General features: G+C 36.0%; 1 protein-coding gene across 23 annotated transcripts in view; it reads left to right on the forward strand.

Moving 5' to 3' along the window:
- The first annotated feature begins 20,455 nt into the window (after window positions 1-20,455).
- LOC131693868 (uncharacterized) overlaps window positions 20,456-25,083 on the forward strand; it is a 293,335-nt gene continuing 288,707 nt past the window's right edge. For 11 of the 23 annotated variants that reach the window (XM_058982095.1, XM_058982092.1, XM_058982114.1 and 8 more), the window contains exon 1: window positions 20,456-21,910. The gene's annotated coding sequence lies outside the window, so the exon portion shown is untranslated. The remainder of the gene's footprint in view (window positions 21,911-25,083) is intronic. The other 12 variants (XM_058982101.1, XM_058982104.1, XM_058982100.1 and 9 more) reach the window with 6 other exon arrangements.

Here is a 25,083-nt window from a genome sequence, read left to right on the forward strand (position 1 = left end):
GTTTTTTATGTTGCAAGCGATATGTAGATGTGTCAAATTAGGTATTTTTTTTTTATAAAATCTGGAACCGTCTAACGACAAATCTGTATTGACGAATACCTCCAAAAGTAACTTCGTGAGGTCTCATGAAGGTCTGACACTAGCTCTGTACTACTTTTGCTTTCCTAAACAGTGGAAAAACATTACTGAACTTAACTCGGTTAAAAAATGTAGGGCCATCGGAAGCTAAAACTTCGTAAAATCGCACTCTTGGTCCTTTTTTAAAATCTTACAGTGCAGTACTCTGCACTCGGTTGGTCTTTGCCAGTATTGCTCTTCTACCAGATGTCAACTTGTCATTAACATTTCGCAATGAATTTCTTCACGTTCATTTGGGATATCTTTTACACTTTTTGTACGCTTTTTTTGTACTGCACACTTTGGAAATGATTATTTCTTGAGCGTTTTTTTTTCAAGGAGACATGTCTGAAATGAGCGGCTCTCTTTGTTTGCTTTCTCTTTCGATTGTTACGGCGTCACTATAGCACTTTTCAATTATTTTACAGTACAGATCGAAAGACGGTGGTTTGGACTAGCATATAATGCAAAGAGTTGAGGGATAAATGTTAAAGCGACCGAATTATTAACCCATTCATACCCATGTTGTTTGCGGACAACAATATTTTTAAACAGTTATAGCTTTTGATTGAGGCCAGTTTTGCTCACAAAAACAAATAAAGCTAATGAATGTGACTATTGCATTTCATTTGAGTTATAGCAGTTAGATGGATCAGCTCTAGAAGCGAAGTTATTGCAATTAGTTTAATTGGATTCCGATGGAGCAGTGCTGCCAGGGACAGTTTGCGTTGACATTGAAAAATGATTTTTTCATATATCTTCGTTGTGGTGCAATATTATTGAAAACTTATAAAACTTATCAATTGAGACTGTCTTTGACTACGTTTTCAATGCAATTGTACTATTGTAAATATTCTTGGAGAATTGCATTGAGCATTGGAAGGTAAAAATTGAGCAGCTTCTAGCACTGCAAGAGAAGCACAAATCTTTATGAAAATAAACTTTTCGTGTTTCTTGATCTCACCGTTTTCCAGGAAAAATAGTTTCGAAACCCTACACGCACTAGAAAAAAGTTGGGCATGAAACGGTTAACAGAAGAGAAAGTAAGCATGGGGAGTCGCTCATTGTAGATATGTCGTTTTGAATAGAAGGTCTAGATATAAGTGTTAGTGAGAAGCAAAACTTCCGATGACCGGCTGTTCGGAGTTCAAATTGCTTGTTTCGAATTTTCGGCAATTAATCGCGAGCGACTTCGTACATATTGTCTATAGATGAATACTCGACAAACATGTCAAATGGTCCTAAGTGCAAATGCGAGTCTCTCTTTGTTTATTTCTCTTTCGATTATTATGGTGTCATCTTAAAACTTTTCAGTATTGTTTCAGGATATATCGAAAAACTCTGATGTCGACTAGCTTATTCTGCTGAGAGTTGAGTAACAAACGTATAAACTGGCGAGTTATTAGCGAAAGAGAAAGTAAACAAAGAGAAACTGTCATTTGCACTTAGGACCATTTGACATGTTTGGCTAGAATAGACTCTATTATATTCCACGTGGCTTTATCCTTTTATGTAACGCCTCGCGGAAGAATAATTATTAAAATGCCTATTCGAACGGCATTCATATTTATCCTGGAGGTCGCACACCTGAAAACTTTGATCTAAAATGAAAAGACAGCGCGCGTGAGTACTTAGCTAAATCACAATATCTACCAAGATATATCCTGATTAATCTCCCTACCTACTAACACCAATCATATCCTGCGACAGTTGTGGATTATGCAGAAAATTCCTCGGTCATAATAGTCACAAGTGTTGAACTAACATTCCCTCCTATCCCAAAATTGACCTGGATGGGCGTGGCCATCTACGTTATTGATCATATTAAAATCTTAGTCTCTTTAGGTTGCACGTTGAGTATGATGTACTACTCCCAAGTATCGTACTATTGGTTCAATATGCAATTTAAACAGGCTTTGATCAATCACGGGAAACTCACTGGCGGTCAACTAAGCTAAGCTAATATGCTCAAAGTTTAGAAGCGATCACTAGGTGATCAGTTCACTTTTTTCTTTGTAACATTTTAAATAACCAACAAAAGCCTATTTAGTAACATTGCTAACAAAAGCGAATTCCGATTTTTGCGAGCAATTTCAAAGTATTTGCAACGAATGGAAAGAATATAAGATTTAATGGTCACCGCAACATATTTATTTTGTGAACTTGTTGATTCACCGAGAAAAATCAACAAGTCCACAAAGTAAGAATGAAAAGAATGTTGCATAAGCAAGGTTCTGAGATCCATTATTCGCTGTGCCCCGACATAATTAATTTGTTAACACGTCTGGTTTCGGTTTGCTGTTTAATATTTATCTATAAAAACGTACACCAATTTGGTACGTAATTGTTTATAGGATATCCGCACAAATCGCCTCGAATGTTGAGGTAGAAATAGGGTATCTTCCCGCATCGAATCCGAAGAGAATAGATCTACTAAAAATAATTGAATCAAAAAGTACGCCAAACCGCGGAATCAAAGAATGTGCCGTCTAAAAAAACTTCTGGTAAAATGTGAGATACCGTTCCAAAGTAAGTGACACGTTAAACATGCTTTGTTGATCAGAATTTTTGCTAAGCAAACAAAATCTGATCAATAAAATCATGATTTTGAACGTTCAAGGCCATATGTGATATCCTAAAAGAGTAAATGGTTCTTACATGATCTTTTCAATTCATTTTAATTCCACGTTCACCAATCCTTCTTTTAGGTACTAGGGGTAGTTACTTCACTAGTCGAAAAACAGTGAGTTTTATACAATGATTTTGATAGTAGCTTTCTTGATATACCGTATACCTACAACACTGATTAGTAATCTGGCGTACCTAGCTTGAACTAAGTAATAACAAAGACTTATAATTTTATTTCACCAGGTGTGGTAGTAAGTTCACTTGAAACACTTCTAAAAAACATCTGGGAAAAATTCAAATCGCAAATCAACTCTTTAGTGCGTAGCTAACATCAACCGCTACGGTGCACAGTGGCGGATCTTCAAACAACAGTCGGACAAAACCGCAAATGTTACCTAATTTGGCTGAAAATCACAAGTTAAGCTAATTTTGAGGTGCTGAGCTCATTTTGGATGCCAAAAGTCGTAAAATATTAAATGCATTTTTCCATACAGTGTCATTGAACCTTTCTTATGACTATAAGCAATACCATAAAAAATGAAGAACACTGCTTTAAATCCATTGTAAAACGTGTTGGTTTACTGTAGATTGTCTAACTATTTTACACAATTTTACACCAACACCATGCGCCATATCAGCAACAAATATTCAAAATCTCCTTAAATCTTTTTGCGCATCTAGGCGCAGAACGAGACCTTGATATTCGAAAAGTAGAGGTTATTTCCCATAGAATGTATACTATGGGACCGTTCCGAAATAATTCGCATGTTTGTACAGCATACATTAGTGAAAAAAAGTATTTTTGTTCTGACCGCCTCAAACATATTTAAACGAAAGAGTCATAGTTCCAAGCAAATTTCACGAATGTATTTTAAGCGCTAACCAAGTTCTTTCGTTTCCCTACACAATGAATCAGAATCAGGAATCAGAATATATTGGCTCAAATGGCACAATGAAACTAGTTGTGCTGAAATCGGACTAAAATCAAAAGCGCAACATGCATTTGAAGTGAACAGAGCAATAGTGGTTTCGAAAATGAAAATCATTAAAAAGTCCGGACTTTGCTACGTTTAAACTGATGTTTAAAATCGTGTTCTTATTCAATGATCATAAAAGCTTGAATATACATCATTCAATACATGAGAAATTTGGGAAAAATTCAAAATATCAATATTTCAAAAATAAATATTTGAGGTTTTGGCCAGCCTCCAGCCACTGTGCGGTGTAGTTTCACATAGCAGGAATATGACACATTGTTCTTTGTCTTCGCACAATGTACAAGTAATCAACAATCTTAAATCACGTCAATCCGACCTACTGGACTGAGGCGCTGATTGGTTTCGCTGATCTCCCGTTTGGCCGAAAGTTGGAAGTTTTCTTCTCTCCCGGTCACCATCTTCTCTCCCCTGTCCTTGATACAACTGCTTCTATACCGATTTTGGAAAAAATCGCCCCTCTGAATATCTTGACCAAGCATAAGTCTCCGATAAAAAAATCAAATTTGTATTCCGTATTCCTAGTTTTAAGATATTTTTAATTTTACCTCTTTGTTAAAACTGTTGTCCCCCATCTTGTAAATAGAATTGTATCCCTAGTTTTAAAACACCGGTGAAATGTTTCATAAATATTTGTTCCCCCTTTTGTGTACCAAACTATATTGTTAGTTTTAAGATAACTGTAAATATTTCCTAAAAACTATTACTATTGAATTCCTTGTTTAAAAATGTTTCATAAAAAATTTTTTTTGCCCCCTCTCTTGTATATAGAATCTTATTTCTAGTTTTAAGATAGCTGTAAAATTTTTCTCTTTCATAAAAAAAAATATTTCAACATTGTAACCTAGTTTTAAAATATCCAAAATGTAAAAACAAAAGAATTTGGCACCGCCAAGCTAACGCATTTGTGCCTATCAAATAAACGAAATGAATAAAAAAAAATCTTAAATCTGTTACTTTGTGTGCTTTTAGTAACTTTATCTAGCCGAGTTAGAGCAGAATGCACCACTGATTCTAAATGTAGAGTGATACACGATTCATTGTAATCAATGAAGTGCAAAACTACCGGTTATAGTACTCATTTTTGGGGCAAATATTTAGAAAATTATCAGATATGTAGACAATTCTATGTACACTGAAACCTCCATTTACGAACTATTTTTAACGTAATATTCGATTTACGTAACTTTATTTATAAACTAAAGGCTAAATAACGAACTATTTTTTTACGAACCAAGTTCGCAAAAAAAAGTTTGAGTGCGTACGGTACAACTAGAAGTTGTATACAATTTAACATATTCATAGCTAACTGTTATTAATAAAAGTTGCGTATTTTCAGGATTTGGTTGAGAAGTACATGACGGAAATCGATGTCGTAAGCCATTTTGAAATCCAAGATGACGAGTTCCGGTTTAGATAAATTCTCTATAACCACAACAATAAGGGTATTTTCGGAATGCGATTGATGAGTACATGACGGAAATCGATGTCTGAAGCCATTTTGAAATCCAATATGGCGACCTCCGGCTTGGTATATTTTCTATAACCACAACAATATGGGTATTTTCGGAATGCGGTTGACGTGTACATGACGGAAATCAATGTCTGAAGCCATTTTGAAATCCAAGATGGCGACTTCAGATTTAGATAAATTCTCTATAACCACTGGGTATTTTCGGAATGGAGTTGGCAAATGCATGACGGAAATCGATGTCTGAAGCCATTTTGAAATCTAATATGGCGACATTCGATTTAGATAAATTCGCTTATGGTTATGGTTATCGAGAATATTGCTCAACCGCCATTTTGGATTTTAGGTATGTTCCATTTGTCCATTTTCATCATCTACTTCTCAAGCCGTTCCAAAAATACCCATATTGTTAGGTTTATCGATAATATTGCTCAACCGCAACGAATATTAATAGGAATGTGAAGCAAACTTTTTTTACGAACAAAATCCCAAATAACGAACACTTTTTTACGAACTAATTAAATTTACGAACCCCTGGTTTGGTTCGTAAATGGAGGTTCCAGTGTACTAATCCAATTTACCGATTTTCCGTAAAGGGAATAAGGTATGTCCAAAACTGATATAACATAGGAAAAACCGATTCAATCTACCTGGCAGTGAGATGAGACATTTCTTACACATATCACTGTTGGATCATTCAGTTTGCAGAACTCTCAGAAGATGGCAACCAGCTAGAGGTGACATGAGTACAGTGTCGAGTCTTGTACGAATTAAACCTCGAATAAACTGAATAAATTATAGAAAGCAAATCAAATTGAAAAAAATCATTCAAAAAAAAGTTGGTTAATCCATGAAATGGGTGGAACGATTAATATAAATCAAATTATTAAAATAAATAAATCAAATCAGGTGAGCTGATGAAAATTAGACAATATTAATAAAGTTATAAGATTAATAGAATAAATTAAACTGTTTCAAGCTATTTAACCCTTTCATGCCCAACTTTATCTTAGTACAAATAAAAAATTATTAAAATAATTCTCCTTTCAAAATAGTAAGGTAAAGAAACACGAAAAACTTTTTTTCATATAGATAAGTACTTCCATTCCATTCCAATGCTCATCACAATTCTCCTAGAATATTTACAATAGTCTGATTGCGTGTTAAACACAGTCGAAGACAGTCTAAATTGATAGGTTTTATCGGTTTTCGATTATATTGCAAAATAAAGAAGATGTATCAAAATTTCATTTTTCGTCGTCAACGTAAATTGTCGTTGGCAGCACTGCTCCATCGGAATTCAATCAAAATAATTCCAATAACTTCAGTTCTAGAGCTGATACCTGTTACTTCTAGTGCTCGAATGATTCATATTGATGAGATGTTTGAGCGGCTTCTGCAGTATAAGGCAAAGGTATAGTTTGTAGAACATTAGACCTACCCAACATTTGGTTAATGAACGTTTTATCAATGATTATTTATTTATCTATTTGCAGTACTTTTGAAAAGTTGTGCCGTTTTCGGCTTTGTAGGTTCATGTTCTTTTTGGTTTCTATTCGTACATAGATTAGGACGAACCATGACACAAATCAAGAAAAAAAATTACTGGATTTGTATGTCTAGACATACATCCTTCAGTCAGAGAAAGGAATAATAGGAATCATTGAACCGATTTTTTCTACATTTAATTTATCAGCCACTTTTCTGAGAAGTCAACTATTCGACGAAATCCCAACCCAACTATTGACCCCGACCCGCCCCATATTATCGTGGTTAATTTGACCATTATTTGTAACCGGCGGCGCACAGTGCTCACAAACTGGGAAAATCTGACCAAAAGTAATAGTATCGCGAATATTGAATGATAGTCTTGTAGTATCTTCTGAAAAGTTTGCGGGAAAAAGTAGTGCATTTTGATGACACGAATACCTTAGCATAGCATATCGAATTAGTAGAAATGATATTCAAAAAGTTATTTTACAAAATGTGTTTGCTTTATAAACAACGAGTTATTACTTGAGTTTTAAAGACGGGCTTCGATAAAGCTTATTGTAAAAATGAGCTCTACAACTTTGCTAAAATTATTATCTCATTGTATTTGATTAGAAAGAAAGAAAAACAAAAACCTCACTTCTAGAGAGTTTGATCAGCAGGAACATAGCACCAAAAGAAAGGGTTTAAAACGTTCATAATCGTCTACGAAGATAATTTTAACTTAAGCTTTACCGTTATAGCGTTAATAATTTATCGCTGGATTTTTGCAAACAAAAACCACTGTGCATCATCGTAATAGTGCCCCGGAACGAAGGCAGTGCACCGGTGAAGTTGATGTAGAAAATATGGCCAGCTGCTGCACGGGATGGGGAAATTGACATTGTCGTTCCGACTAAAGGCGGTAATTTGTTTAGCTCGCGAAACGGAGAAATTTCGCAAATCGGCGATTGTCCTTGCTCTACTTTTGCACCTCTGGTTCGGACAACTATACCTACCAGCGATATGTTTTGGTTTCGATTCGGCGCGGCGGCACAAGGCAAGTACCTTCAATCGAGTAACTGCTGGAAACAATGGCGGGTTCGAAATAAATTGCCCAGTCTGATTAATTGATTGGACTGAATTCTCATATATCTCCCGGACCAGACCAGGCGCCGATCAGTGTGTACATGTTTCGAATGTTCCATGGACACGGGATCGTGTTCCGATACGGGGGCGGGTTGATTTCTGTCATGATGCGAACGGAGTGCCTTATGGGCTTTGACGCATACATATATTGTAATGTTGCGCAATCGCTCTGTTTACCTACATTTATGCTGGTGGGAATTACAGCTATTTGTAATCGGATATGGGAATCGGCTTACCGTGCCATGAGCAAAGTGTTGATCTTGAGCTGATTTATTGTCATGCTGCCTGCTCCATGCGACGGAGAAGGCAATGATTTATCACGTAACAGACTTACACGTTTGCGGTTTTGAGGTGAATGATTTTTTTACGTTGAAATACTTCCAAAATTGCTGGTAATTATCAAAATCAACCAAATTATGTCTCGGTAAGTGTCATTCGACTAAAGATCTGGTCGCGCTTTATCGTAACTTTTTCTACAAAATAAAGGACCACTGTTAAGTAACTGGCAATACATCCACTAGATTCTGTAAAGTAACGCTTAGTTGAATAAACTGAGTGATGGGTTTTGCTAACAATAACTTAAAACTTGTTTGTAAATTTCATACTATTTGTCAAATAAAACTGCAATTTTATTACAGTATATTATTCTAAATGTTATTTCAAATCAAATTGCTTTGAGCCAAAATCTTGTGAATTCTGGTAGTTTTCAAGATGGTTTGAACTTTGTTTCAACAAAAACAATCAGTTCGTGAAATTACGCCTTTTTGAAGTTATACACGATTCTCCATAAAAACTATCATCGTTTACTTATTGGCTCTTTAAGCATATACAAATAAGTGTATTTCTAAACTATGAATTATAACACTGTTCGACAAAAAAAACCAACTTGAGTGTGTTGTGCAAGTCTTTAAATAATATATTTTGATGAGTTAATTCTCCATAGTTAGTTTTAGTTTTTTTTTTTGCGCTGTATTATATATTATAAGCGATATGTTGGGTAACACCCCGCCACTCATCCCTGTCAAAAACAAGAATATATATTTAAGTGAAAAAAACTGGCTTGGATTGGGATGACGATTTTTAGAATGAAGGTAAAATCTTTCTATAAGACAGGCAAAAAGTAAGTGTTATGATGGTACAGGTATATGAGAAATTCTTATGTGACCACATTAACATGTAGCTCCGGAACAAAAAGTTAGATTGGGATGAAATTCTGTAGCAGCCAATTGAAGCATTGCATCCATCATTTCAAATTTGGAGGATGGTGGAAATCGAACAAGAATTGTCTGAGGAATAGCTGTGAAAATAACTCTAAACATTGGCAAGGTCTCCAGGGCATCAAGACCGTCTTAGGTGCCCAATGTGAATAATACGACTACGGGCCTGCAAATCTCAGTAATTTAACACCCATGTTCATATAATAAGTTTTGCATCATCTAGATGTAATAGTGATATATGGTCGCACTTATCAATCAGTAACTTCGGAACCAGATGTCAGATTAGAAATAAATTCAATAGCAACCTATACCTTTCATTTGAGACTAAGTTTTAGAAAATCGGTTCGGTCATCTCCAAGTAACCGATGTGCGATTGTTACTCACATACATACACACATACGGACACACACATTTGCCGAACTCGACGAAGTGAGTCGAATGGTATAAAAGTTTCGACCTTTCGGTCCCCTTTTTACGAGTCGATGTTCAGTGTGATTGTATAACCTTTCTATAGGAGAAAGGCAAAAAGATATATAAGGAAATTCACGTGTGATTGGCTTCTTTTACTCATAGCTTCGGAATCAATACTTCGTTCAAATGAAATTCGATAGCAATCAATGTGAATGCTATCCCTTTCATTTAAGACTAAGATTATGAGAATCGACTCAGCAATATTAGAGACACAGGTGTGAATCTAATTTCGGGACTTCGCCATTTCCCCGGATTTTCCGGAATCCTCAACGGTTCCCATTTTGCATGCATTTAGTGATCAGGGCCAACAATTTCAAGCAATTTAGGACTAATTTCAATTAGTTTTGCATCATTTAGATATGATTATACCGTTTAACACTGGGATTTCGCATGTGACCGCATACTTCAACCAATACACGGGAACTCCGATTCCAATGAAATTTGATAGCAGTAAATAGGGATGTTGTAATTTTCATTTGAGACTAAATTTGAGAAAATCGAGTCTGACATTTCCGAGAAGCAAATGTGAATTCAATTCAAGAAATTTGCTATTTTTCCGAAGCTTCCGGTTTCGCCGAAGGTATCCAAAGTGGTCAATGTGGGTTTTATTGGGCATCAGTGAGCTGAAACTAAATTCACACAATTTAGAACACATTTTATGATGTTTTGTATGTTTAAGATAACATTAAAATACCAATTTATACGGGAATTTCATGCGTGACCGTACTTTTCAATTCGTAACTCCGGAACCGGGAGTCGGAATTAAAAGAAATTCCCATATAAACTGGTACCACCATGATGCCCAAATGATGTAGTGTATATTGGAATGAGTGAAACATTGGTTGGATTTGCGGATTCAGATCACTAATGACCAATCAAAGTAGCTTTGACCACATTGGCCGTCTATGACGATTCCTGGTGCCCCCGGGGAACTTACCAAGTTCCAAGTTAATATCACACCTATTTCTCAACGAATTCTTGTCCGATTTTTACAAGCTTAACTTTAAATGATAGATACGACATTGACTGTTATTGATTTTTATCTAGATCTGACTTTTGGTTCCGGAGTTATAGGTTGGTTAATAAGGTCACACAGGAATTTCCCATATAAACTGACGTTTTACCTCAGAAGTTAAAAATCTATTGAAATGGACATTCAATTACTTCAATTTGCAGATCTAGATCGCTGATCGCCAATCAAAGATTCTTTGAATTTATTGTCTTTTTTCGACAATTCCGGAAGTCCCAGGGTTTCGGGCATATTCCAGAATTAAAACTACATAGGTTATTCTGTGATGACTGAACCGATTTTAATAGACCAAGTATCAAATGAAAAGTACAAAATGCGGTTGGTTGCACCCTTCATCAACCCTACTCCCTCCCTTCAAAAGTCTTCCGCCGTTGACTACCGCAAAAGGTTCCAGCAGTCCTGAGAAAAATAGCTATATTCTAAATGAAAGACTGCCGGAACCTTTTACGGTATTCAACGTCGGAAGACTTTTGATGGGACAAACTCACATCAATTTCTCGGAGATAGATTGAACGATTTTCGCGAAATTAGTTTCAAATGAAAGGATCCCCATAGACAGGGCAGGAAAATTTCGAAAAATGAATTGATTGCTGTTCGAAGCTTCACGAAGCACCTTCTCAAGCATACCACATGCAATCGATGAGTTTCACACAATCGCTGCGAACATTTAGGGGTAAAACTTATCTCTGCTCGGACGAAGCGAGCTTCGCATCTAGTTCGCTCTTTACAATGTTCGAAAAAGTTCACATTAACCTTAGAAGCACACATCGTCGAACACGAGGTAAGCTCTTGGCTCGTGGTTTTTGCGTTTTTGGAACATTTCCACAGAGTTTCGAAGCGATATTCGGTGAACACATTAAGGCGAATGCCTCGTTTATTTGAGAATCGCGAACATCGAAGTTTTATATCGCTTCAAGCATCAGCATCATGAGGCCACCGCGAACATGTTCGCTACGTGACTATCTGTCTTAAAATCATAATCTGTAAATCTTATGTTGAGTATAAATAAAATGGATTATTTTACGATTATAATTTAGGATTTAGGGATTAGGTGCGTCGCATACCTTACCAATTTATGAGCCACGATTTTGAATGAGCTTAGTGGTAGTGAAATTCAATTTTTTTTTTCGGAATACAATTATGTTTACTAGCTACTTTGATTGCAAACTCGTCTTTTCTTCTTCAATCGGAGTATATTTTCCCTGCCAAGGAGTTTAGGGTGAAGATGTATAAAGTATGTTTAAGGGGGTAAGGGTTTCAGCGTGAAAAAATTTTTTTTGGTGAAATGACTCTTTTGGATGAAATGATACATTATAATGTACAAAAGTTTTGATAAATTCGCTTCGCCCAAATTTCTAAAAAAATCTCAAATAGTGTTTTTTTACGCTAAAACCCCTCTCTTAATAATCTCCCTATCTAAAACAAATTCTTCCTAAAAAGAACAATTTTCGGATGGAATCTCACTGCTGACGTCCGAGTTCAGTTAGACGGCGAACTTCAGTTATTTGCATCCACTGAGGGGTAGTTAGGCGTAGTCCGTTGGCCTTTGTTTTCAACTTGTTGCGGTTTCTAACGTTCTTGCGCAACATTCCTAAATCGGCTAGTCATATTCACTCAATAATATGCGATGATTTGTGTGTTAAACGTTATTTTTAATTTTACCAAATGAATTTATTAACAAATACCTACATACTTGAATCCATTATTATTGTCATTAATTGAATTATAATTTCTTGGCATCTGTACCATTTTATAAGTTTATTGGTTGATTACCTAATCACAAGAGACAAAATATTTATTTTCAAACATTTTCGACAGAATCTGTTCACTTAATAAATGAAGTGTCAAACTTATTACATGTTCCACTTTTATGAAATTTATTTCCTGACTCCTGTACATGTGTTTTGTGATAAATAATGAGAAGGATATTCCAACTTGTTTGTATTGTATTTGTTAACTAATTACTGATGGAGAAACGCAAAGAACTTACAAACAATGTTCTAGTGATTTTTTTTTGTTGGAAATCCAAAAACAATTCTGAAAAGGACAAAATTTGGTTTATCTTCTCCATGATGTAATCTTCCCTTATTTGACTTTTACTAATAAAAAATAAAAGAAAGAAATCTTTAGGCCCCCTGTATTTTTTTTTGAATCAGTTATAGCCGAAATGCTTTATGTAAGGGAAATCTCGGAAAATGAGAAGCGAAATAAATAACTCCAAGTAGAATGAAAGTCGTTCTAAACTCGAACTTTTTCGAATACTGTCTTTCCATTATTATTCGCTTTTTGTCGTATTCCATATTTTGATATATTATTTTGAAGACCCATATTTAAGGTCAATACAATAGTAATTCTTCAAAAGGGCTAATGAGACTTTTGTAAACAAACTTATTTCGCTCATTTTTCCGCTACAGAGTTGAATTTTATGAAAAATACACATGAATCAACATCTTTGCCCTTGGTAGAATCAATTTCAAATGTTTTCTGTGTTGAAATGATAACAAATTAAGAGCAATCAGCAAAACAAAAGTTTGTTCACAAATCTTATTAGCCCTATTCAAATGTTGATATGGAATAATAAAATCAATCAAGATCAATTTCGATTTTTTTTTAATTTTGCGGTGGTATAATCCCTTAAGTGGTTGATTTAACGGATTCTTTCAAAATTTATCGAACCTACTCCCATTCGTTCATTCGTTAGAGTAGTTTATGTTAAAGAGAGTGTACTAAATTAATAGGAACACTTAAATTTAGGAAGTTATGACCCTCGCTCCACAATGCAGTTTGCGACAGAATTGCTCAACTGAAAATTATTAAATGAAATGAATGAAAACAAACATTAGACTATAGCATTTTGTACGCATGCACTTCAGAGGTCCAAGGGTTACAATTTCTGTTCTAGTTCTCGGATCGCCAACACATTTTTTTCGATTTTTTGGCCCAGTTCTCAAGGAAAATCCAGTTTTTAACTTTTTGCATACATATTGCATTGAATGAAGAACTTAGATAATGTATTCATAAAGTATTAGTAATAACTCGATTGTCCGTTCATTTTAAAAGGCTATTTTCTATAGCTTTACAACTGATTTAATTTCACTTTCAAAATTTCTCGAAATATCATGTTCTAAAAGTTCTCAACCGATATAATATTCGAAAACAGTTATAAAAATGTCTCATCACACTGGTAGATGGATTCAAAGCGTTTTTTTAAATAAGTGCACGAAAAAACATGCGCCCTTCTAAAACATACTTCTGAATCAAAATGGTTTTACTGTTAGTCGAAAACAAGATTTACAAAACGACCAGAACTGCCAAATATGAATCGGGAATGGTCGAGTTTATTGACATTCCCTATTTATTTCTAGGATTCATCATACACATCATGACGTTATTTATTTAACTGATAATCGATTTTTTCCTTTGAATGGATATCGATATCTTTATCCTCAAGAAACTGACATAGGAACATGACTAAGATAAGCGAGCCACTCAATACGTTGTGTACATTGTGTTTAACTTCATTTTCTAGCCCTAATTTATTTCATTTGAAAATTTATCCCCGCCCTGTCACGAAATCTTGATTTTATCCCTACTGGTAATATATCAGTAGGGTATCTTAAATAAACTTGTTACGTCACTTTTCAGTTAACCCCAGCATCCATAAGCTACACATTGTCACAATTATTTTTCACCTATTCCACCCTTAATACAAGGCCTCTGTCTAGAATATACTTTTTTTTACATAACTAGTAGGTAGGTATTTGTATAAAGAAAACTAATATCGTCCGGCGAACATGTTAGCGATGGCCCTCGCGATGCTAAATTGATATAATCCTTCGGTGTTCGCGATTCTGAAATACTTCGAGGTAATCTTTTTTCTGTGTTCGCGAACATCGCTTCGAAGCTCCGTGTAACTGTTTCAAAAATATCGATCACACGAACCAAGAGCTTAGCTCGTGTTCGTCGAAAACTACGCAAAAGCTTTTACATATCTTTCCGAACATCAATGAAATGAACAAGAAGCTTCATTTGTCCTCGCCGAAGAGCATGCAAAAGTATCGCCCAAATGTCCGCAATTACGATGGTAAGCGATTGTGATGCGAAGCTTGTGAATACGAACCAGTAACGCAAAGCTTCGCGCTTTGAAAGTATTCGAACATACACACCAAAAAAATCTGAATTTTATCGTTGGCGTAATTGCAAACATGACACAATTCAACAAACCGTAATTTACGAAATGACGGAACATTACCGTATTCCGTTTAATTTTACTTGAAACATATACTTTACATGCGCAATGACATAAAATTACACTTCCTACCATTCAGAACAAACGCTGTATGACGAGTAAAATTACATGACTTACGAAATTAAACGTCATGTAAAATTAAAATCAAACGTAAAACTAAGTCATTTTTGATGCTCGTATATGTCAGGGTCAGGAGACGTAAATTTACACTACATTTTCTAGGTGTGTAGGTTCGGTTCGAATATTTCCTGCCCTGCCCATAGACTGATATAAAATTTCGTACGGAACAATTATAAGGTTCCGGAAATATGTGCTTAATAGTCCGATCACATATAAAATTCCTATATAACCCGGAACTAAAAATTTTGTTTTTCAAGGGAAGTTTAAGAGATTGTATTCGTATTTTTATCCTATGTCTTTTAAATGCATGAAACGTCGTGTTTTAACGTTATCTTAATTTTTTTGCAAGGATCTACTTTTTCAGACTGATTTTGTACTTTTTACTTTTTTCTTACAGAAAGGTTACGCAATCACTCTGTAAATCGGCTTTTTAACCGAGGCCCGGAGGGCTGAGTCTCTTAAACCTTTCGACTCAGTTCGTCGAGTTCGGCGAATGTCTGTGTGTATGTATATATGTATGTGACCAACAATTGCGCATCGGTTACTCGGAGATGCTCGAACCGATTTTATAAACCTTAGTTTCCATAGGATGCTATTGAATTTCATTTGATTCAGAGTTCGGGTACGGGTTGAAGAGTACGGTCACGTATGAAATTCCCATATACATCGGTATTTGCATGTTATCTAAAAGACGCAAAACTTTTAAAAATGTGTTCTAAATTACTTGAATTTATAGTTTCAGCTCACTGATGCCCAATCAAACCCACATTGACCACTTTGGATACCTTCGACGTGATTGTTGATTCGTAGTGACGCGTTTTGTTCCTGTGTGCTCTGACCAATCTGTTATTCTCTCACGTTTAAACCGTTCGATTCGTTCTAAAAAAGCGACAAAGTTGTAGTAAAGTTGTCAACGTATCGTTTGTTATAATTTGCTGCTTCTTAAAATTGCGCGCTATCGAGAAAAACCGAGTTTATTTTTCGCCGCCGAAATCCAACAAACATCTATTGTTCCGTACCAGTGTGTAGTACCACGTCATCATGAACCAGTTATCCGATAAACCGTGTAGAAAGTGCAGAAAAGCAATTGGTGAATCGGAGCTAGCAGTTTGTGAAGGTTTCTGCGATGAGATTCGTTACTTCCACGGACAATGCACCGGTCTAACGGAAGAGGAATTGTTTGCGTGCAGAGCGTCGAAATTAATCTGGATGTGTGACAATTGCCGCGTTCTTTTGGAGGATGTAAGATTCCGCAATGCTATCAACTCGCTTAAAGCAACTTACGATATGCGAGAAAAACAGCGCGAAAGTGAATTTGAGCGCTTGAAGCATAGTGTTGAATCATTGAGTACTACCGTGGCTGAATTAAAAGAATGTATGAAACCGTGCTCATCTTCGCAACGCAATGAAAGTGCTATTGTCAACACAATTCCTCGTCATTCTTCTCCAAACATTCTAACCCGCTTGGAAACAATGCCTTCCGAAAACACTGCGAAAGATAGTTTTACGCTTTTCTATCGAATATTAAAAGCGATGTCAGTGAGCAAGAAGTTTCAACTCTTGTGTCGGAATATTTAAATGTTAATGATTCCACAAAAGTAAAAAAGCTTGTTCCGAGTTGGCAGGACGTTACAACGCTAGATTACGTCTCATTCAAGGTGGAGTTGGATCCAAGCGTGACAAAACAAGCTCTCTCATCTATCAAATGGCCGCGTGGAGAGCGATTTAGAGAGTTTAAAGAATTTCGAAATTATGGACCATGGAACCCAAACATACATATTGATTCTCCTCTGTCTTCCCAGATCATCGTTGATTGAACAACTTATTTTTATTCTTGGTTGCTGAATATGTGTGATTGTATTTTACTATTTGCTGATTGTGATTTGTTTGTTATCTTGTGAATTCTGTTAGTAAAGGTTGTTATTATGTATGTTGCAATTATAATTAGAATTAAGCTTTCAATTAGACTGTATGAGTCCGTTGAAATAATAAAAAAAAATACAAAATACAAAACCGGAAGTATCAGGAAAGTGGCTGTGCTCTTGAATTGAATTCACATTTACTTCTCAGAAATGTCTGAATAGATTTTAATAAATTTAGTCTCAGATGAACGCTACAGCATCCCTTTTGAGTATTAAATTCCATTGGAATAGTAGTTCCTGTGTTACGGGTTGAAGAATGCGGTCACATGCGAAATTTCCATATAAATTGGTATACCGGTAGTTCCGAAATTAAATTCACACCTGTTTCTCATATATTGCTGACTCGATTCTTACAATCTTAGCCTTAAATGAAAGACGTCGCATTGATTGCTACAGAATTTCATTTGAATGGAAGTTATGTGTAAAAGAATCCGACCCACGTGAATTTCATATATAAACCTTATTGCCGTTCTTCTATAGAAAGGTTAAGCAAACACTCCGAAAATCGACAACCTAATCCTTAAATCTAGTTTTTTTTGACTAAGATGCGTTTTCTGAAACTTAAACTAGGGATCCGGTTGAGGGTTATCCCCTTCCACTCACATAACATTCCTCTTACATTATCCCCTCCCTTCACTAAGCCCCACTCCTTTCAACACCATTTTATTTATTTATTTATTTATTTATTTATTAATTTATTTATTCATTTATTTATTTATTTATTTATTTATTTATTTATTTATTTATTTATTTATTTACACACACATCAACAGCCCACACTCGACCCCAATGATGGAAACTTAAATTAATTACTTCTAATAAACTGCAGAGATCGATTCCTTAATAATGTCCGAGATAAATGGAAGTGCGATACACGATGGAAGAGTCGTTGTAGTCCCGTGATAGCGACATTTGCGGTGTGATTAGTTCGTCGAAAAGGCACTCTCAGAAGAACGTTTCCGCGTAGCTTTCTAGACCTTGCTTGAATGTTGACGCACTCTAGTAAAGCTGGGGAATTGATGCGTCCTGATAGATAATCAGAGATGAATAGGGCTCTTGCAGTTTCTTTACGATGCTGAAGGGTATCGAGCTGGATGAGTTGACACCGACTCTCGTAGCTTGGAAGACGAAAAGGATCGCGCCAAGGAAGGCGTCGAATAGCATACCGTATAAATTTACGTTGAATACCTTTAATTCGAATGCTGTTGTTCATGTAATTGGAGTTCCAGACTGCCGAACAATCAGAGTTAAAAATAATCGAAGCTCTTTTTTGACGGCTGAAAATGAACCAGTTGCGACTCGCGGTGAATAGAAAAAATATTCATTCAACTATCCATCTTATTCATTCAGTTGAATATCGTACAATATGTTCATTTCACTAATTATCTAGAAAATGTTTTCAAATACCGGTAAAGCATATGAAACAACAATCATCATCGCTTACATTGTGCCAGGGCCTACTTTGATACGTTTGATTCGTTGCTGCACGGTCGCTTCGTGTAATAATCGGAGACGATTGAAAATCTACATGGATGAATGGGCGGTTTGTTCGTTTGACGTTTTCAGTTGCGTCACTGAATATTGAAAATGAATGCGGCTGAATATGATCAATTTTCATTCAATGAATTTGAATATTTTTAACTCTGCGAACAATACTCCAGCTTGGAGCGCACTAGTGAGCAGTAGAGACTTTTGAGACAATAAATATCTGCAAAGAATTTAGTCGTACGGAAAATGAAGCCCAGGCTTCGCGATGCTTTACCAACAACATACGAAATGTGATTCTTAAATGTATGTTTCGTATCCACTCCTAGATCCTTGACGCAGCTCACTCGGGGAACAAGAGCTCCTGACAAGTTGTATTCAAACGCAATGGGATCTTTTTGTCTAGAGAACGATATCACAGAACATTTCGTTGAGTTCATAATCATTCAGTTGTTTTCACACCATCTGCTGAAAGTGTTGAAGATTTTAGGTCGTCTGCATATGACAGAGCTCCTGACAAGTTGTATTCAAACGCAATGGGATCTTTTTGTCTAGAGAACGATATCACAGAACATTTCGTTGGGTTCATAATCATTCAGTTGTTTTCACACCATCTGCTGAAAGTGTTGAAGATTTTTAGGTCGTCTGCATATGACAGTCGGGGCCCTTTCAACTGATAGTCCACATCGTTGAAATAGAGACTGAATATGAGTGGTCCGAGATGACTTCCTTGCGGAATACCAGACTTGGCGGAGAATAGTTTGGAGTAGGCATCTCCTATGTTCACTAGACTGCCCAGAAAAATGATGAATTTTTGAAAACTCAATCGGCCCACCCCTGAGTCGATTCCTAGTCCCACCAGGAGTACTTGCTCTAAATTTGAAGCAAATCGGACAAGTCTTACTACCGGACCAACGTGCCTGAAGTTTGTATGGGATTTTTCAACAATTTACATGGAGAAAACTCACTAGTTCGTATTTTCGCCACTAGGTGGCACTGTATGCATCGTATTATCACTGTAAGTGAAAATAAGAAAGATAATTTAATTGTCTACAACTTTGTCGAAGACTGCTAGTAAATTCGGCTTTGTTAAAAGAAGTTATTAAACTTTTAACGAAGTGATGTCTGAGTCAGTTTTGCATGTGGCCTAGCAGTGCATGGTTGTGTATCAGTACTCGAGTCCCGCGAACTATAAATTTTTGTGAAATAATGGTTAGATTTAGCATAATAGTATGTTTTCAAGAATTGTAGTAAATATTTTAAAAAAATTAAGAACCAAACTGAACACGTTATTAAAATTTGTTGAATCTCGCGCTTGGTCAAATATTTCTGTATTCCCTTACCGTTGACCTTCATACCACGAACGCCAGAATGTTGATTTATACGAGCAATGCAAAGTGGAGCATTCCATTCATTCCGTGAAGCAGAACATTCCTTTTCGACAGACTTCGCAGCCAGTTCTTAATGTACAGGATAATTGCATGCCTAGTTCTACGATCCTGCTGATCACTTGGAATACTTCCTGGCTGGGGCTCGATCATACGACGAGTAATTCCGTCGTCTTACACTCAATCATGGCAGATCAAGGCAATTGTAACTATAGTGAAATTAATTACTATCATCTATGCTTTAACATATGTTTAAAAAAAATTATACTCAATAACATATGCGATTTTATCAGTTATCTGCTTCAGTGGAATTACATGTCGAATTATCACACTATTGTTCAATCTCTCCAAACCCCCATTCACAGCTAACATCCAACCATACTCCGTATCGTGGATTGGATGTGATTTGCACGAGTGGCAACATTCGCATGTAGTTACTTGTGTCGACTGTTTCTATGCAACTTCCCCTGGTGGCCCAGGCTGCCAAACCATACGTGCGCTCATGGCATGGCATTGTCGCGGTAACCGCGACAACCACTCTCCGATCAGTGAGTAAGTTAGTAGTGGTGTGCCTCTCCTGCCTTCAGCTGATGTGTATTTATTCATTTTTCTTGTTGTACCCCATGCTCACATCAGCCGTAGTATGGTTGGTTGTGTTCAAATGCATGCAGCTCCTTTCTCGAGCCGAACGAGCAACATTCGCTCGGCTGTTGGTGGATCTCTCACTCAGCGCGCGGACTTGGAGTTTGTTGGTTTCACTACGGCTGTGGGCCACGGTTAGCCCCAACCACCCGACTAGTGTACGTTACACTCTCCGTGCGCGAAGGTTCGTCGCTTGTCTACGCTGCACTAGTGAAGTCTTTCGTTGAAATTTTCTGTTGGTAGTACAATTTGATGTTTTCTTTATCTTTATGTTTACGCTTTTGGAAAAACCTCCCGCAGCTAGTGGCGTTTATTAGTGCAACAGTGTGCAAAGTGTTTGCCTGTTAGTGCAGTGTTTTTCTTGCCTATGTCTATGGGTAGCTCCTATCGATATTCAATTAAAAAGCGCATTTTTCATCGCTCATTTTGCGAAAGTTGCATTTTGCCACTTTCATTCAGTGGTTACTATGTTATGCTGCGTTTTTTGTATGATAAATAAGCAGCAGTGCAGTGACTCTTTTTGTTTTTTTGCTTGCTGTTATCGTCGCCGCTCAGCTGGTTATTGCTTAACACTGAAAAATGTTATAATAAGAAGAAAAGGCTGCCAAGAATACGAACCCAAGTACATAGCGTAAAATTGGTAAATTCACAAATGCTATGCAAAATTTTCATCATGCTATAATCGTTAGTTCAAAGCTGTCTACTTCTGGTGGTGTGTGACAGCAGCTGAGGGAGAAAAAGAAGGAAAAAAAATCATATTCAACTGAACCTGTTGATCGCAAAGTGTCAACCTGCTCTCTGAAAGCTCTCCCGAGATATTCATGTGTGTGACTGCTGTTGGTGACTTGTAAATAATAAAACGATTCGATTGGATGATGGAAGGCAAAGGTACATACATACTGGCAAAACATATTTTTACATAATTCACTTTCATCAAGTTTGTTGCAATATTTTTTCACGAATTCAATTTTGAAAAATAAGAAACAAAAGAATCGATTTTTGTTTTCCCCCGAGAGTAAACCGAAATTTGCTGTGCATGAATCCTCTCCGTAGCATAAGCTGCATGGAAGAAATGCAGTGCACCAAAGCAGATGGAGTGAAGTAGTCACAAACCCCCCATACCGGAGGAAGGAAGAGGAATGTGATGCTTTTCACTGTAATTATCGCACATTTTTTGAAGTGCATTGCATCGTTTAGTAACATCTCAGCGAGTATCGGTGTGAGTGAGATGCAAAGTGCAAGGAGAGTGAGTGTGCAATAGTGGATGTTGTTTGCTGAACAAGGAACCAGAAAACCAGCTTTCGGTGGCGAGCTGAGAAATATGTATGTGCGGGGTGGACGGCATTAACACGAGTCGCGGACCAAATGTGGATCTATAGCCGTCGAGACTGCGGCGAGCTGGTTGTTTGGTGGCAGGTGGCTCGTTCTTTTGCAATTGGAAAAACCGCTGATTCTCCGCCAGTCCGAGGGGTTGGCAAGAGGATGCAGATTTTGGAGACTGTCTGATTGTCACGAGCAAGCAGACGAGGTGGCTCATCGACAGAATTAGAAAGAAGGTCAGTGTGGTTTTTGCTGTTGCTTATCTCTTGCTTGCTTCAGACTCGGTGATTGATGATATTTTTCTCTTGTGACATTTGACCATCCTTCTGTGTTATTCTAGTGTCTATTTCCTAGTCGCTCTAGGCTCGCTCGAAACTGTTATTTTTAAATGAATTTTGAAACCATTGGAGAAAACCTAGATCGAGTCGAATCCATATCTGAAATAGGCATAAGTTTAAGTAATGTTGCTAATATCCGTTTTATTATTTGTCACAATATCTTCTTTTATCCATTTACTAATTTGCTTTGAGGTACTGGGCCTTACAAGGAAAACAAGTAATTAGATTTCTCTTACATCTCTGAGAATAAGGAATTTGAGGGTGTAATTTTATGCCACTTGTAAAATGAATATCATTTTTGAACATATGAAAACAATAGACGATTATTATACACAGTTCGAATAAAACCAATAAATTTACATTTACTTGAGTGTAAGAAATGTGCTACGTAATCTCTTTATTTTACATGTGATTTGAAATTTACACGATTTTCATGTAATTGAAAAAATCGTTGAGTAGAGGAAATTTATTTGTTGCTTTGATAAGATTTAATCTTCTGCAATAATATTGACTGAGATATGCTCTAGCTTTGTGTTATGAGTGACGTACTTTTTGTTTATGACAATTTGAATAGAAACATAGTATTAGATTAAGTTTTATGGGACTATTTATTGAATTAATGTACAAATTACGTTATAAATAATATTCATGAATCTTTACTGTGTAGATTTTGATCATCTATCAAGTAATAGTCATAATTCATATTCAATATATCAATTTTTATAAGTTATAGATTACGGGGTTGTATATGTAGTTGAAGAAGTTAAGAAATTTTCATCATTTTTTTATCAAAGCTTTTCATAATGACGTTGTGTATATTATAAGGCACTTATTCAACATTTTCACATTCAACGGAGATATAGGTTTCGTCCCAAAACGTGGTTTCTTTTCATCTCTTGCGATGTATATGATATCTGGTGAATCGCTTAATGGAAGATAATGGGATTAGAAAAAAAATTATTATGTTATAGCAGTCTTCAGTGATTGTATGAAGAATGTTAGGAAAACTTTTTTTTAAGAATGTTGGCGATTGTTTCTCAAAAATAATTTTTGGGAGAATAATTTTAATGGGTTTTTGGAAATTGGATTACTAACGATAGTTGAAATTGAAACTCCTTCATTCAACCGCTAGTTATTGTGATTATAAACAACTTTGGAAAATAGTCAACATAATGAACATATATTTTTACATTTCTCACAAAAGAATTGTATAGGATTCGCTCAAACTTTGAAAACTTTTTCCGAGGCCCGGAGGGCCGAGTCTCACATAACAATCGATTCCGCTCGACAAATTGGGACAATGTTTGTATGTGTGTGTGTAGTGTATGTGTGTATGGATAAATGTATGTACACTAATGTCATGTAATTATCTCAGTAATGGAAGAACCGATTTTAATGAAACTAGTTTCAAATGAAGGGCCCAACGTGACAGATTGACACTATTATTTTTGTTTACTTTCTGAGATATGGGTGATTTTGTGAAAACACAACATGTTTTAAGCAAATTACTTTCGAACAAAGTGATCAAGCCGCATAAACCACAATGCAGTAGAAAGCTTATAAAATACTTTTCTAGCAATCTATAGATTGTCAAAACCCGTTCACGAGCGGCGGAGATATTAAGCAGTTTGTATTGTTATTCCTTGCTTACCAATTTCCACTAACTAAAAATGAGACCGTTTCCTATAGAGTATTGTATATTAATTCACAGATCATCAAGTAATCCACCTAGTAGTGAGAAAAAAGATTTACTCGTAGTATCATCGAGAGCAACTGTATTTTTAATCCCAAAATTCTAGCGAAAATTTAGTTTTTTTTTTGCAAGATTTAGGTTATACTGGTCATGGCGCAAAAATTTTTAGTTGCATTATTTATAATAAGAGTGTAAAAAATAAATATATCGCATAATATACCTATGTATAAATATAAGGTCACTGCACTAACCATCATTTGCCATTTCTCATATGCCCCCTCTCTTTCGCTCTCACCCTCTCTCTCTCAGTCTCTTTCTTCCTTCGTGTTCGTGGCAACTGTCACGACTCACATCTTTCTTGCTGTTTCTCTATCAATTCCTAAGTTAAGTGATAAGATTTTCTGCTACTCTGAAATATTTATTAATGTCCAATCATGTGTGAGGTTTGAGAAGATAAAACTATTTTTTGTCTTCTGTCACCCTATAAATAGTTTTTCGAACTTTAGTGTAGAAGAGACCCACTCGAGAAAACAAGCTAAATATTAAATACTTGACAAAAAAAATATTTGTACTCCCGAGAAAATTTGCGAAACGTTTCTATTATGAGAAAACTATAACTATTTCCAATTGTTCATACCGTTCGAAACGTTGCACTATGGGTAAGCAGGTGTCCAAAAATCTAAAACTACATTAACTCTAATTTAATTCTGTTCAATTCAGAGCTTTTATATACACTATAATTAAGAAATTTCATGGCTTTCTCAGAAAAATATTTAACCTAACTGGGTGATATGGATGTTCGAAGATTAAAATTTTGAAAAGTGAAGTTCCACGTGCGTTATTTAAACTCATCGTATCCCTATTGAATTTTGAATGAAACATGCTCAAATATGTCATGTGAAAAGAAATAATACCTTTTTTGTGATGATATTATTGAAAATACATATTTATGTTATTGGTATGAAATATTATGAAAAATAATGGATCAAAGTCCAAAAATATCCACGAATTAGATCCGTGAAAAGAAGTCTCCCAAAGACCCCACTTTCGATGGGGGATGCAAGTACAATGTGTCTTCTAACTTTCCGTCGTTCATTTTTGCTCTATACTGAGTACACTTCAATTTGTGTTTCAATGGCAGTCATAATGAGTAGAGAGGCTTTGGGTAATTCAGTACAAATTTCGTTTGAGTTCTCCGAGATTATAATCAGATTTTATGCATTGGACTATCTGGTTGATTTGACTACATTTTCGCCATCCTGATAGATTGAACCCTTTCTTTTTCATAGTATTGGTTTGTATAGGACTCATTGATCCATATTCCCTGAACGAGAGTTCCGAATGAAACAATATTCAAGCTATAAGGATGACTGAAAAG

The sequence above is a fragment of the Topomyia yanbarensis genome, chromosome 3, assembly GCF_030247195.1.
Source record: "Topomyia yanbarensis strain Yona2022 chromosome 3, ASM3024719v1, whole genome shotgun sequence".
Lineage (NCBI taxonomy): Eukaryota > Metazoa > Arthropoda > Insecta > Diptera > Culicidae > Topomyia > Topomyia yanbarensis.